At 40.0% G+C, this 13,377-nt stretch overlaps 1 protein-coding gene across 1 annotated transcript in view; it reads right to left on the reverse strand.

Annotated features, from left to right (window-relative positions):
• The window catches only part of LOC120455139 (high affinity cGMP-specific 3',5'-cyclic phosphodiesterase 9A), a 105,203-nt gene that overhangs the window by 41,704 nt on the left and 50,122 nt on the right, over nucleotides 1–13,377 (reverse strand). The window lies entirely within an intron of this gene.

Genomic DNA, 13,377 nt, shown 5'->3' on the forward strand with positions numbered 1-13,377 from the left:
TTTATCTGAACTTTTCTTATAAACATTGTGTTGTATTCAAGCAACCCTTTAAAAAAGGCTGTTTAAAAAAATTAATTTTGATCATAAAATTATAAGTATTTGTATTCGTATTTTGTCCAATATTCGTCCGAATATGGAATGTCATACCTCGTTGAGTTCGTAATTAAATTTCCAATCGAACTGTGTTTACAGAAAAAATTATATATTTTCACTTTTTTTTTTTCAATTTTTTTTTAAAACGATTTTTGAGTTTTGGCCGAAAATCGTTTTTCTGGTTTTTACGACTATAAATATCAGTATTTTGATCAGAGCATTGGAAATATTGGTCCGAATATGGAATGTAATACCTCGTTGAGTTCGTAATTAAATTTCCAAACGAACTGTGTTTTCAGAAAAAAATAATATTTCTTTTACATTTTTTTCAAATTTTGATGATGTTACCCCTTACAATAATGCGAAAATTTGGACAAAAATTAATTTGGCACAGTCGGTCAAAAAGTAATTTGGTTGGTTAGTATTGGTAATTAGGAGTACAAAACTGTAATTCTTTTCGATTTCTGACCATTTTCAGCCAAGAAATACCGAAAATGCCAATCGTAAATATTGAATTTTTGGCGAAAATCGTTTTTCTGTTTTTCGGGATAAAAAATTATCAGAATTTTTATCACAGCATTCGAAATAGTGGTCCGAATATGGAATGTCATACCTCGTTGAGTTCGTAATTAAATTTCCAATCGAACTGTGTTTTCAAAAAAAAATTCTGTGTCGTTCCAATTTTTTGCAAATTTTGATGATGTACCCCTTACAAAAAATGCGAAAAAATGGCCAAAAATTATTTTGACACAGTCGGTCAAAAAGTGATTTGGTTGGTTAGTATTGGTAATTAGGAGTACAAAAATGTAATTCTTTTAAACTTCTGACCATTTTTAGCCAAGTTATACAGAAAATACCAATCGTAAATATTGAATTTTTGCTAAAAATCGTTTTTCTGGTTTTTGCGACTATAAATATCAGTATTTTGATCAGAACATTCGAAATATTGCTTCAAGTTTGGAATGTCATACCGTGTTGAGTTCGTAATTAAATTTCCAATCGAACTGTGTTTTCAAAAAAAAAAAAAATGTGTTGCAATTTTTTTGCAAATTTTGATAATGTTACCCCTTACATAAAATTCAAAAATTGGTCAAGAATTTTTTTCCTCCAAGTCCCTCAAAAATTGATTGGGATGGTTAGCAGTGGTAATTAGGTGCTCAAAACAGTTATTCTTTTAGATTTGTGAGCCTTTTTAGCCATCTTATGAAGAAAAACACAACGAAAATATCGAAAATTAAGCGAAAGCCTTATACAATTTTTGAACTGTTTCTGATTAAATTAATTGATTACTTGAATCACCGTAAATAAATTTGTGATTAAAATTGTTCTAAAAGAAATAAATGAAAAGGCAATACATGCCCCATAAGTTATTTGGAGCCACAAAAATCCTTCAAAGCTGATTGCTTCAATAAATTTGATTTGGTTCAACGACCAAATAGTAACATTGTTGTGCACTTTGATTGAATCAAATGAAAAATGCCAACGTTGGTCTGTATAATCTGTGGAAATCTGGGATCAAGGGTCCGGTACTTTAGATTGGTTTTAATTAATACAAAATCAATCAGGCGAGTGGCCAAGGAAAAACCAAGCAAGAGAAAAACAAGGACCCACAAATAAACAAATGGATAAATAGGAAAACAGCAACTGCAGCATTGGCAGCATTGGCAGCATTGGCAGCCGCACAACAATGTAAATATTTTATGAAATATTTTTACTACTGCCTCGGCACTCTTCGTTCTATTTTGTTGTGACAATCGATTGCAGTTTGCAGTCAGTGTTTGTGTGTGTGTGTGTGTGTGTGTGTGTGTGTGTGTGTGTGTGTGTGTGTGTGTGTGTGTGGTGAAAGTGGGTGGTTGGGTGCTGGCTGTGTTTTGGAGTGTGTGGTATGTGGTGCAAGGTGGGTGGCCACTCGACAATCCCAATAAGCAGACGTGCTCGACCGCAGAGACAAAGGCGTTGCCCACTGGCGGTCAACCTTGCGACCGATTCACTGGTTGCTGGATGGTTGAGTGGGTGGTGCAGTGGGTGGTGCTGGATAAACAGTGGGCAATTGCACAAAGCAACGGCAGGCGGTCAGAAGCAGCAGGAGCAGCAGCAGCAGCAGCAGGAACATCACCAACTGTCGCTAACTTTGACAATGACAGCAAATGTCAAACAGTCTTTTCCACTTGCCGCCCCCTCAAGAACCACCCACTAACCACCCATTCACCACCCACTATTTACCACCCATTCAGCATTCACCACCCAACGCCCAACGCCCAACGCCCCATTAAGTGCAGTGCCGCCGCAGTACTCGCTCCTTGTGTTCAGTTCATCTGTCAATCAGTTTATCTGTCTCTTTTGTTTGTCCGGCAGCAACTCGTGTGCAACTTCCACAATGCGCCGCCGAGACAAAGGGCTGCAACATGGCAGTGCCGTTTGCCGGGACAGAGATGTCCTGGCATGAAGGCAAGAATTCCAGCAAGTACTCGACCACTAGGCCACTCGACAGGGCTTAAAAGGATTGCAAATGGCCAAGAGTGCGGATGGGAAGGGACGACCCCAGATTTTTCCCCCATTCCCGGAGACTATATTCAAAATCAGTTTGCAAATTTCTTAGAAATGTTTACTTGGGGATAGCAAAGAGATTAATTGCAAATAATCTTCTTCAGAGTTAAATCAATTATAAGCTAATGGTATGCTGTTTGATTATTATATCAATGTTATTTTAGAAATGAAGCAATTTATTTGCAATTAGCTTGGCAACGAAGCTATTCAGAAAATAAAACAAATAACTAAATAAATTTATGAGTATTTAGAGATAAAGAAATTTATATAAATCTTAATAAATTCCAAAATGAAATCTAAACCTTCTCAGTACCTTCCCTACCTTAAAGCACCAATTGAACTTTCTTTTATTGCCCACGCTGAACTTATAAATTAGTAATTTCTATTTCGTATTGCCCCAAGCGTTGGCTTGCTGAATGCCTAATTTCTACTTGTACTTTTGCTAGTTTCACACCGCAGCCTTGTTTCCTTTAAAAAAAAGGATCTGCGACACACACACGCACACACATCTATACACAAGAACACACCGTACCCCAAAATGGATTTTTCCAAATTCCAAACGCATTGCGCACAGCTAACGTGGCGTATCCGTTCGTGCGTTTCTGGTATGCTGACGATTCCGGCACGACAGGAAGTGGAAATGGGGAAATTGGGGTGGTGTTTGGCTTGCTGGCTTCTTGGAGTTGATGGGTGATGGGCTCGGTTTTTCAAAAGGCCAAGAAAACGTCGAGAACGCTTCAAAAGATTCAACTTTGTTGCATCTAATTATGGGCAATTTGATTAGGGCTCATAAATAAACAAGGTCTCACAACACATACCAATACACTTGGGTGAGAGGCACACACACACACATACACAGCTCACACAGACACACACATACAGAGTACCATCACACGGGCACACTCACAAGTGTCAATATGGAGCCGCAGGTGGCGCAATTGCCGACGCTGTCATGGCTGACAAAACGCAAACGCAAACATAAACCGCCGCGGCCTTGTCCCAAAAGCCTCGCCAAAAAAAAAAAAGAAAATAAAAAACACCAGCCGCCACCCATAAAAAACAAAAACCCCGCAATGGAGCCGACACCCAACACTCTGCCCCAAAAATGTACCCAAATACCAGACCGAATCGAAGCGAAGCGAACCGAGGCAAGACAGCCAACAACTGTTGAATGGTGGCAACAGTTTCTGGCCACCATATTTGCTGAATTTCATTTATTCACCAGCGACGGCAAGCGAAATAAAATAATTTTAATGCGCCAAGGCCTTGCAGGAATTCGTTAACAGACTGATGATTAATTAAATGGATTGCATACATTAGATGCTTATAGAAAAGAAATTAAGCAAAATACAGAATACGTTTTGAGGTCTACCGCTTAAATTGTAATAATGGAAAATGCACATTTATGTTTATTAATTTCAGGCAAAAAAAAAAACCATATTCCAATTTTCTTTTTGTTATGAAATAAATGTGTAATTAAAAACGAATTTCTATTTAATTATTTATATATCAAATTAAAACAGAGAAATAAATAAATTCCCTTCAAATATTCGTCACACTTTTAAAATAAATCTATAACCGTATTGAAAGGATTTCTATTTCGCCAATTGTTTCTAGTTATCCAGTTTTGCCACTCAATTGTTTTGGATCAAACATTCAAATCATACCAAAAAACGCTTATTTTCACTATTATTTCTTTGCAAATGGGCCAAATACAGTCATTAATAAATAAACTATTTTTAATAATACAAAAGCTGTTTAACAATTTACATTGAGTTTGAGTGTGTGTGCACACTGCATTTATGGCCGAAAATGAATTTGTTATGGGAATTTGCTGGCCATTGTGGGCCATTGTTGGCGTTGACTTATCACAATGGATGCAGCCGCTTGGTTTGGAAAATAAATAAAGTGAAAATGTGCCGCCGTCGCCGACAAATTGCGAGCACGAGTTGATGTTGTTGTTGTCCCTGTCCCTGTCCCTGGCCATCATGTCCTGCAGCCTGCCGTTCGTCGGTTGTCGCATCCTTTAAATGCATCAAAACGTGCTGCCTACTTTTAGGCCTTCACCCGCTGTTCCGCAAAACAATATAACAAAAAAAAAAAAAATTCTAAAAACCGGGCTGCAACAACGACAGCGACACACATTTTGCGGTTGATATGAATATCGATTCGACCCGTTAACTGTGCCAGCTTGCCGCTCCCCCTTCCCCGCCCTCTTTTTCCGCCCACCTCCCCCCACAGGACCGAGTCCTTTTTAGCCCTGGTATGTAAACTAGAACTTTGTATAAATTTATGTGCACAACAATGTTTATGTTGTTGAATAAACGAGCAGTTTTGCATGCGGCGAGCGCCAGGACCCTCTCTCCTGTGTGTGTGCATGTGTGTGTGTGTGTGTTTCATTGTGAGATGGTGTATGTGTGTGTGTGTCTGTGTAATGGCAGGATGCAACATGAAAATGGCGTGTGGCTAGCAACGTTTTATTTGCTCGTTCTCTGGTCCTTTTCCCTTCTTTCTCTCTGACTCCATTTTGCCTTACACTCCTGTCCTTTGAATGTATGTGAAGTGTATGTATGTGTGTGTGGGGGGCTGCACTTTAAATAGAAATATGCCACACACATACAAACACATTGACACACTCACAAACGCGTGGGCAGGCAGTGAAAACATTCAATTCCAGTGCGGAAATCGCCTAACAGCCCTAAATAATGGTTAATATCTGGGCTCCTGGCTCACAAAGCAATACTTTTCCCCACTGATTATCTTTCCGTGTATTTTACCTCTTCCCCAGCAAAGCTAATTAGGCACATTCAATATTTACTATTTCGTCCATTCGCCAATTTAGCACGAAAATTACATTCATGATTAGAGATGAGCTGCTGAACTTCACTTGTCATGTGTTTACTTTGACAGCTAATAAATCAAGAAATAAATATAAGTCATTAACAGAATGGAAACATTGTTAAGCTAGCCTTTTTCTAAAATCAAATAATCAAATTCAAAAGTCAAAACTTGAAAGCAAAGCGCAGCTTTAATAGTGTGACTTCTACAAATGACTTTTGAGAGCGTATATTTTGGCATCGCAGCAATCTGCTGGCTGGCCAATGACCAACATGCAGACGCAATGTCTGATCCTTTGATTTAATGGAGTTCTCACACACACACACGCATTTATACACTGGAAAAGAGGAGGATAGAGATATGGAGCCACATACTTGCGAGCGTTCAATCAAACTAAGCGCAAACAAGCCTAGAGATATGAAACAGGACGAAAGGACGAAAGGACGAAAGAGCGGAAAACCAAGCCAACGAAGCGTACGAAAATAAACAAAAGCGTGGGAAGTCTGAGGATTTTTGAGCGGGTGCGAAAGCGAAACACCATGAGTGAGAGAGATGGCACGTGGTGTTGGGTTATGGCCGCCAGGACACCTCACACACTCACACACACACGCACGCAGAAAGAACTTACTTAAGCGAGTGATTTTCAGATTTTCCGCTTGGGCTTGTGCGCCTTGTGTGTGTGTGTGTCCCAAAGTGCTTTGGTGTGCGTGAAGAAGGGCCATTGTGATTTTAATTTTCATGACCCGTCAATAAAACATTGATCGCGCCATCAAAAATTACAAGCAAATTGCTGTAAAAGCCTTGTAACCTAGTATTCAACGCACATTATTGATTATATTCTTGTTCGAGTTCAGTTAGCTCAGATAACCAATATTTTGGCTTAAATATTAGCTCAATATTTGCTTAAAAAATCAAGTTTTTGACTTTTCCAATTAAGAGCTAACTTAAACTGTTTAATTTGTTGGATTTTTCCATTACAGTTCAACGGACCTTCAAGTACTTTTACTGCTCTTAAGCATTTGTATTGCAAATCAGCTCTGGGCATTTGTTCCTTATTTGTATTCATATTCAACGCGTGCCTGTGTGTATGTATGTGTGTGTGTGTTAGGGTCCTCTGTGTGTGTGTGTGTTGGTTACCTTGGTGCTAGTTTGGAATCATTCATCATTCCCGGACAACATAGTTGTAAATAATGTTACCCACAAGGATTCCTCTTGGCGATTATTATGGCGATAAATCAAAGGCAACCTCCTCCGCATTTTCCTGCTCACCTTCCTTCGGATTTCCTTCTTTATCTTACTCCCCATAACCTTCCACTTATACCTTATTTCTTTTCTTTTATTAGTTCGTTCCCCCATCAGTTTCTGTGACAATATTCCTCACCTATGGCCAACGCGTTTTGTTTGTTTTTGGGCGGAGGACAGATGCCAGTCCATGGATGGTAATATGCAAATTGCTGTGGTCCAGCTTTTGCGGGCTGAATAACTCAATGACCGACTGACTGACAGACTGACTGATTGACTGACGAACTGGCTGAAAGACTGAGGCACTGATGCCAGGACGATTGCCATTGCTATTAAGCTGGCCAAGTTGATGGCATGTGCAAAGCCCTCTGTGGGCCAATCTATAAATAAAGTTTGCAAACAACAAGAGCGCGTTGGAAAATTTCAATCTACATCCGCCACCAATATGTAAATGCGGGGTTTTCTATGTGCGAGTGGGATATGTACACCGAAAAAACTAAAGACAACATTTGTGCATAACAGGAAGACAACAAATACTCCCCTCCGCCAACTTGTAACTATTTTGTAGCAGTGTAAATGACTTCCGGAATGTCATCAAGTGGGATTCCCAATTATGGCGATTCACATATTTTTCTTTCATTTCAGATTCAGGCATTAAACAATTCTAATTAACAACTACGAAATCGCAGTTAGCTGAAAAGTTTTAATTTCGTAGATTTCAACTAACTAACTAAAATATATTTGCGGGGATTTAAATGAGCATTTTCGTGTTAAAAAAGGTTCGAAAACTAATTTGATCTAAAGTTCACTATGTGTAAAATAATTAGTAACAAAAGTTTTTCCGCAAGCTAGAATCCCATTGATTCGATGAAAGTTAAATGCCATTAACCGAAACTCCCAACACACATTTGCTCATTCAATATTGAATGCATATGTGAGTAATTCAAGTAAATCTTCTCGCATACTTTCAATTAAATAAAAGCAGTATTAATCAAACGGGCCCCGAGGAGTGTGAAGCAAAAAAAAAAGGATATTGAGGGGGGGTGTCGGTGGGACAGGCAAGACAGATGGCCGGAGATGACAGGTAAGCAGTTTGCGTTTGTTTGCCGGCACACACGTACACGTGTGCAAATAACAATAATCAGGACACACGCACACACTCGCACAATGGCACACTGTCAACGGACAAAACAAATGATGATAACTGTGAGTCAAATGAAATGTCCACGAGCCGAGAAAAACTACAAAACAAAAACAAAAAAAACAGCTAAAACGAACCAAAATGAGGCAAAAAAAAAACATAAAATAACAGCAAGGCATCGAGCAGCCAGAAAATAACGACAATATTTGTCAAGCCCACTTGCACATACACACACACACTCACATAGCTGAATAAGAGTGCGACAAACCGATAAAAAAATTGTGGCGAAAACCGGATGCGGAAATGGAACCCAATCCTGAATCGAAAGCCCCGTCGATTGTTGTGAAACTGTTAAGATGCAGGCGAAAGGGCACTGAGCGAAATGTAAGCACACCGAAACGATGATTTTCAGTTACATGTACACGATTTGCAAACTTTTGCAATGAATAGCTCATCTAAAATCATATTTTCATATCAGCAGGATCTCAATATGTTTTTTTTATTTCTTTTTTTTTTTTACAAAATGCAACTCATTGGCTCGAACAAAAGTCAGAAATTGGGAAAAAGGCAAGTGGAAGGGGAAGTGGGGAAACCGAGCCTGCGGATGGGGTTAAAAACATATTTGCAAAGGACGTTGGTCGGACGTTGTAACCGCCGAGCAAACAGTGGGCCTAATCAAAAGTCACAAACACAGTAAAATACACACACTAACGCACACACGCACAGAATCACACACACATGCAGAGGCTAAGGGAAAGCAGACACAGACACAGACGCAGCAGACACACAACGTCTTGGCCAGAAACCAAGTCAAGTCAACAAAAAGCAAACTATTTGTTTGCCAGCCTGCGAGTGCTTGGTTGTGTGCGTGTGTGTGTGTGTGTGCTTTTCAGCCACCCAGTGCCACCCGGAGCTACCAGCAACCACCCACACTGCCTCCCATTTTCCGCCCAATTTTCCCTGTCAGCCAATTTGACAGTTAGCAGTTACAACATAGTTACATCCATCCACGCACACATGCACAGTGCTGTGCACATACTTACACACGTGTGCGTGTGTGTTAGTGAAATTTGCTTGCAATTTAAATTATTGTTTAGGCCAATAATGCAAGGCATTGTTATGGGATCTCGGATCAGATCGAATATAGTTGGTCCACCATCGAACCCATTGTCCGCAAAGACAATTGTTATTGTCAATGTTATTGTTATTGTTAATATCGGGCTTACATTGGTAATCGCTCAAACCCAATTATGAGTCTCTACAGGTGCGTAAGTAATCTCTCGTCTCTTGCTTATGGAAAATGGATTTCGGAAGGCTGACGGCAAGCTAGAATTCACTGCAGCTATTGGAACACTGAAAGTTTCCAATAACTTTCAGTACAAAATCCGGTAGATTGAATGCAAAAGATTTCATGTCGATTTTATCCCAACATACAAATTTCTGATATTTTAAATTTGTCATATAACAAGATTTTTGTTTCGCTATAATAAAGTTAATTGCAGAATATTTCTTGGAATCAAACATGAAGGAAAAAAAACATGCTGTATACCAACCAATAAATTTGAAATTTGAAAAGCACTTCTTGATTATGCAACACGGCCCCACGCGCAAAAAAGCCAAAAATGAATTTCCATTGAAATCGTTCAGGTGTAAAAAAGAACAAATTTTGTTATTTTTTGTGTGGCAGGCGCGCAAACAAAGAACGAAAAAAAAGCAAAAAACAAGCAAGCAGAAGCAATGATTCATTCAAAAGAGATTGAAACGGGGCCTGAGCTCGATGGACAGACAAAATGTGTGTGTGGGCTGGGGAATATGGCAATAAATAATAATATTTCTTTTTTTTTATCAATTTGTCAGGCGGAGGAAGTTTCGTCGCCCACAAGGAACAGACCCACATCTATACGCACTAGCCCACACATATGCGCATGCACGCACACACACACACGCACACAGACACACACGCACACACACACCAACGCACGCAGGCAGGACATACAGGACACATGCAGTTGACAGTTAATGGTCTAATGAAATGTCTTTCGGTTATCGCAGCTGTTTACCTGGCTGACCGAATCAGGGCTTTCAGACACGTTAAGCTGCCAGCTAAGTTCCAAACAATGTCCTTGCTATATGTCCTTTCCATAGAGCCTCCTTTCTGCCCACCTTGCCGTCCCCTGCAGTTTGTGCAACCCCAATTAATTGCCGCATTGGTGTGTGTGCGTGCACTGGCACTCTGAACGAAAGTCACCAAAAGCGTTTCCCTTTCGAAAAGCGGCTTAACACAAGGATAACTAGAAACTAAAAGTGAGTGCATTCGAAATTCACCCCGAAATACAATGTATTTTAAAAATTGTAATAATTTAAGATTACTTTTATTTTTATTATCTTAAATGAAGAGATCGTGAGTTAAATTGATTCGCTATTAGACTTCAATACTTGTACAGGATAAACTTACAGATCAGTTTAAAGAATGGACTTGAATCCTTTTTCGCTCTGTGTTCGTTTGTGCAAGTGTGCGTGTGACTGAGTGCAGGACTCCACGACTCACACACGTACACATATCCATGTCAGGGTGCATTTCGCAGGACTATTTACAACTACAGCTGCAAGATGTGACAGCTGCAGCTGCAGCTGCGGCAGGACATCGGAACTCAAGTTGTGGCACTTGCAGATGATAACCGGCAATTGCGGTGGATAACTGGGATAATCGTACCGCTGGCACAAAATGCAACGGACGAGGACGAAATCCTGCACTAGATCAATAATAGTCCTTGCATTTAATTTAAGCCCGCTCAACGACATTTCCAATTAAAATGCTTTATGGGCGAATGAAGTTGCATTTCGTTTGGCGCTATTTGTTTAATCTACCCATAAATATGTATAAAATATTATATTTGATAAGAGCGAACGGGAAATGGTATAAAAATGGCAATGAAAAATCAATATCAATATGCCAGCCACTTGCAGGCGAAAAATGCAAAAATTGTTGAATTGGCGAACGACGTAACACCTTGTGTATATATAATATTTGCACAATTCACAAAATGGGGAAAGCCAATTAAATTGGCCAAGAGCTGTGACGAAGACAAGAACAAATTTGCATAACTGATTAAAAACTTTCCCCCATTTCACCGAGCCAAAGGTGAAAGCGGTGTGGAAAAGTCAAAGTGTGAACATAAATCCATAGCCCAACTTGAAGCACTTTGCCAAGGGACTAACTCAAACTGAAATTCAATTATTAATTTAACTTTTCATTGAATTTTCCTGGGCCACCACCCCCCTCTTACTCCCCACGCTGCGCTTCTCACCACCTTTCTGGCCATTGTTCAATCTATCAATCTAAGCCTTTAGCAAACTAAAAGGGGGCTAACTCACTCATTATTAATTTGCAGCTGAACTTCCCTCTGACTCGATTATAATCTAAGGTCATGCTACGGAGAAAAGTTTCTCCTGAGAGAATTGCAATCATATATATTTTCATTTATTTTACGTTTTCCCAAGACTTTGGATATATTTAATATTTTATTTAAATAAATTAAGTTTTATTACAAGTGCAAAAACTAGGATTTCAAAAAGTGTTGTACATATATTAAACAGATTTTTTATTGCCTTCCTACACTTTTAAAATCCTTTAATTTTCAACACCATGGCATCAATTTATCAAGGATTTTCTTGCGTAATCCTCATACTTTTTTCATAATCTCAAACGGCATTGTCAGTGATGAACTTTAGCGCCTTTTGAAAGGGGCAAAACCCAACAGTCAAAGGGAGGAATGTAGTGCGCTTTAGCTTATTAAAAATCAAATTCTCTGGCAGTGATTGAATTGCTCGACAATTGAGAGAGAGCTCTGGAAGGAAGTCCGGCTGAAATCCTCTTAGAGGGCAATCAAGCTAGGCAAAATGCAGTAAAATCTATTAATGCCATAGAGCAAAGCAGCTCGGAAATCACAATATACCGCACCATCGACCATCGACTGCAAACCCCGATCCACAACCAGGAACACCATCGTCATCATCATCATCGGAGGGCGACTTCCTGGCTGTCTTCGCCTTGTGGTAATCCAAAACCAAATCCCCGCTAAAAAATGCATTGTTCGCTATTAGCGGAAATAATCGGAGGCGAACTGGCTGTGCGTATAAACGTATAAGGGCATTATGGTATATGGCTGGCGCTCAAGGCTGCTAACCACTAAGCTTCGCCCTTTTGGCCCACTTCCTTGGCGATGGGGCCATCTAAAAATGTCGGATTAATTTAAAGTATGGCCAAGAAAGGTTGGCTCGCAAATGGCATTTAGCATTTAAGCCAAATTCAGTGATAAGTCGTTGGCACGTTTATCTCGCAATGCAAGTACAATTGACCAAAAATTTGGCTTATTCCCACGATCACTGCAAGTGGGGCAGAAATAGTTTGTGAAAATGTTCATCATTTAGAGAAATATAACAACATATTTGAATATTTTACAGAGTAAATATTACAACTCATGCCACTGAAATGACTCTGTGGAATTATCATAACACATCCTGCGAACTGCAAAGTCTCCTTTGGCGTAAATGAAATTCTGCTCGGTATCTGAGATCTGCGGTAAATCGATAGAGAGATTAAATGTCTGTATGCCGCCCAAGCACTTGACGGATTCATTGCCCGCTCGTGTCAGCCACTTCTACTTGTCCTTGTACGCGTAGTTGTAGCTGTAGTTGTAGTCGTAGTCGTAGTCGTACTTGTCCTGTCGCCTCCAAGGACTCGGGAGGAAGGGAGACAGGGAGAAAGGGCGACAGGGAAAGAGTGGGAGAGAATCAGAGACAGCAAGTGAAGGAGTCCATGACTCAATCCTGCTGTCGACGGCTGTGGCGATGTTTAAACAGAAAGCAGTTAAAAGCACTAAGCATTGTGGCCAAAATGCACTGGAAAAAATGCGTATAATTTTACCAACTTGAATAGGAAACTCAAAAAGCTGATTGATATATTCAACTACTTTTTTCTCTCCGTGTATAGGGCGATGAAATAGGGATAAATGGGGGATAGACGAGGCAAATGAAGGCGGATGAGGAGGCGCATAACGAGGCAGGAGATGAACAGCAGTTGCAGCCATAAAAAGGCAACCCGCCATGTTGTAACAGTTGTAAGTTGACAATGACAACGACAGAGATGGCAATATCCGGCCAGAGAGAGAGAGAGATAGAGAGAGAGACGGCAGCGCGGAACCAGAAAGAGATGGCTGCAAAGAAAGCGACGTAGACGGAGCACGCACAACAACAGCAACAGCAACAACAAAACGAGTAATAATAACAGCAGCAGTGAGTGCAAAATGTAATTGAATTTCTGTTGACAGATTTTAACGCACAATACCCTGCAGCGACAGTGCCGCAAAGGGCGATGAAATAAAACACCCAGACCAAAACAGAAATTGAAATAAAAAGTACTAAAAACGGAGATGATAAGCGGCAAACGAAGAGGTTACGAAAACCGAAAACCGAAAAACTGAAAAGCGCAAGAGCGTGAAAATTACACGGAGAAA

This window comes from Drosophila santomea, chromosome X (genome assembly GCF_016746245.2).
Source record: "Drosophila santomea strain STO CAGO 1482 chromosome X, Prin_Dsan_1.1, whole genome shotgun sequence".
NCBI lineage: Eukaryota > Metazoa > Arthropoda > Insecta > Diptera > Drosophilidae > Drosophila > Drosophila santomea.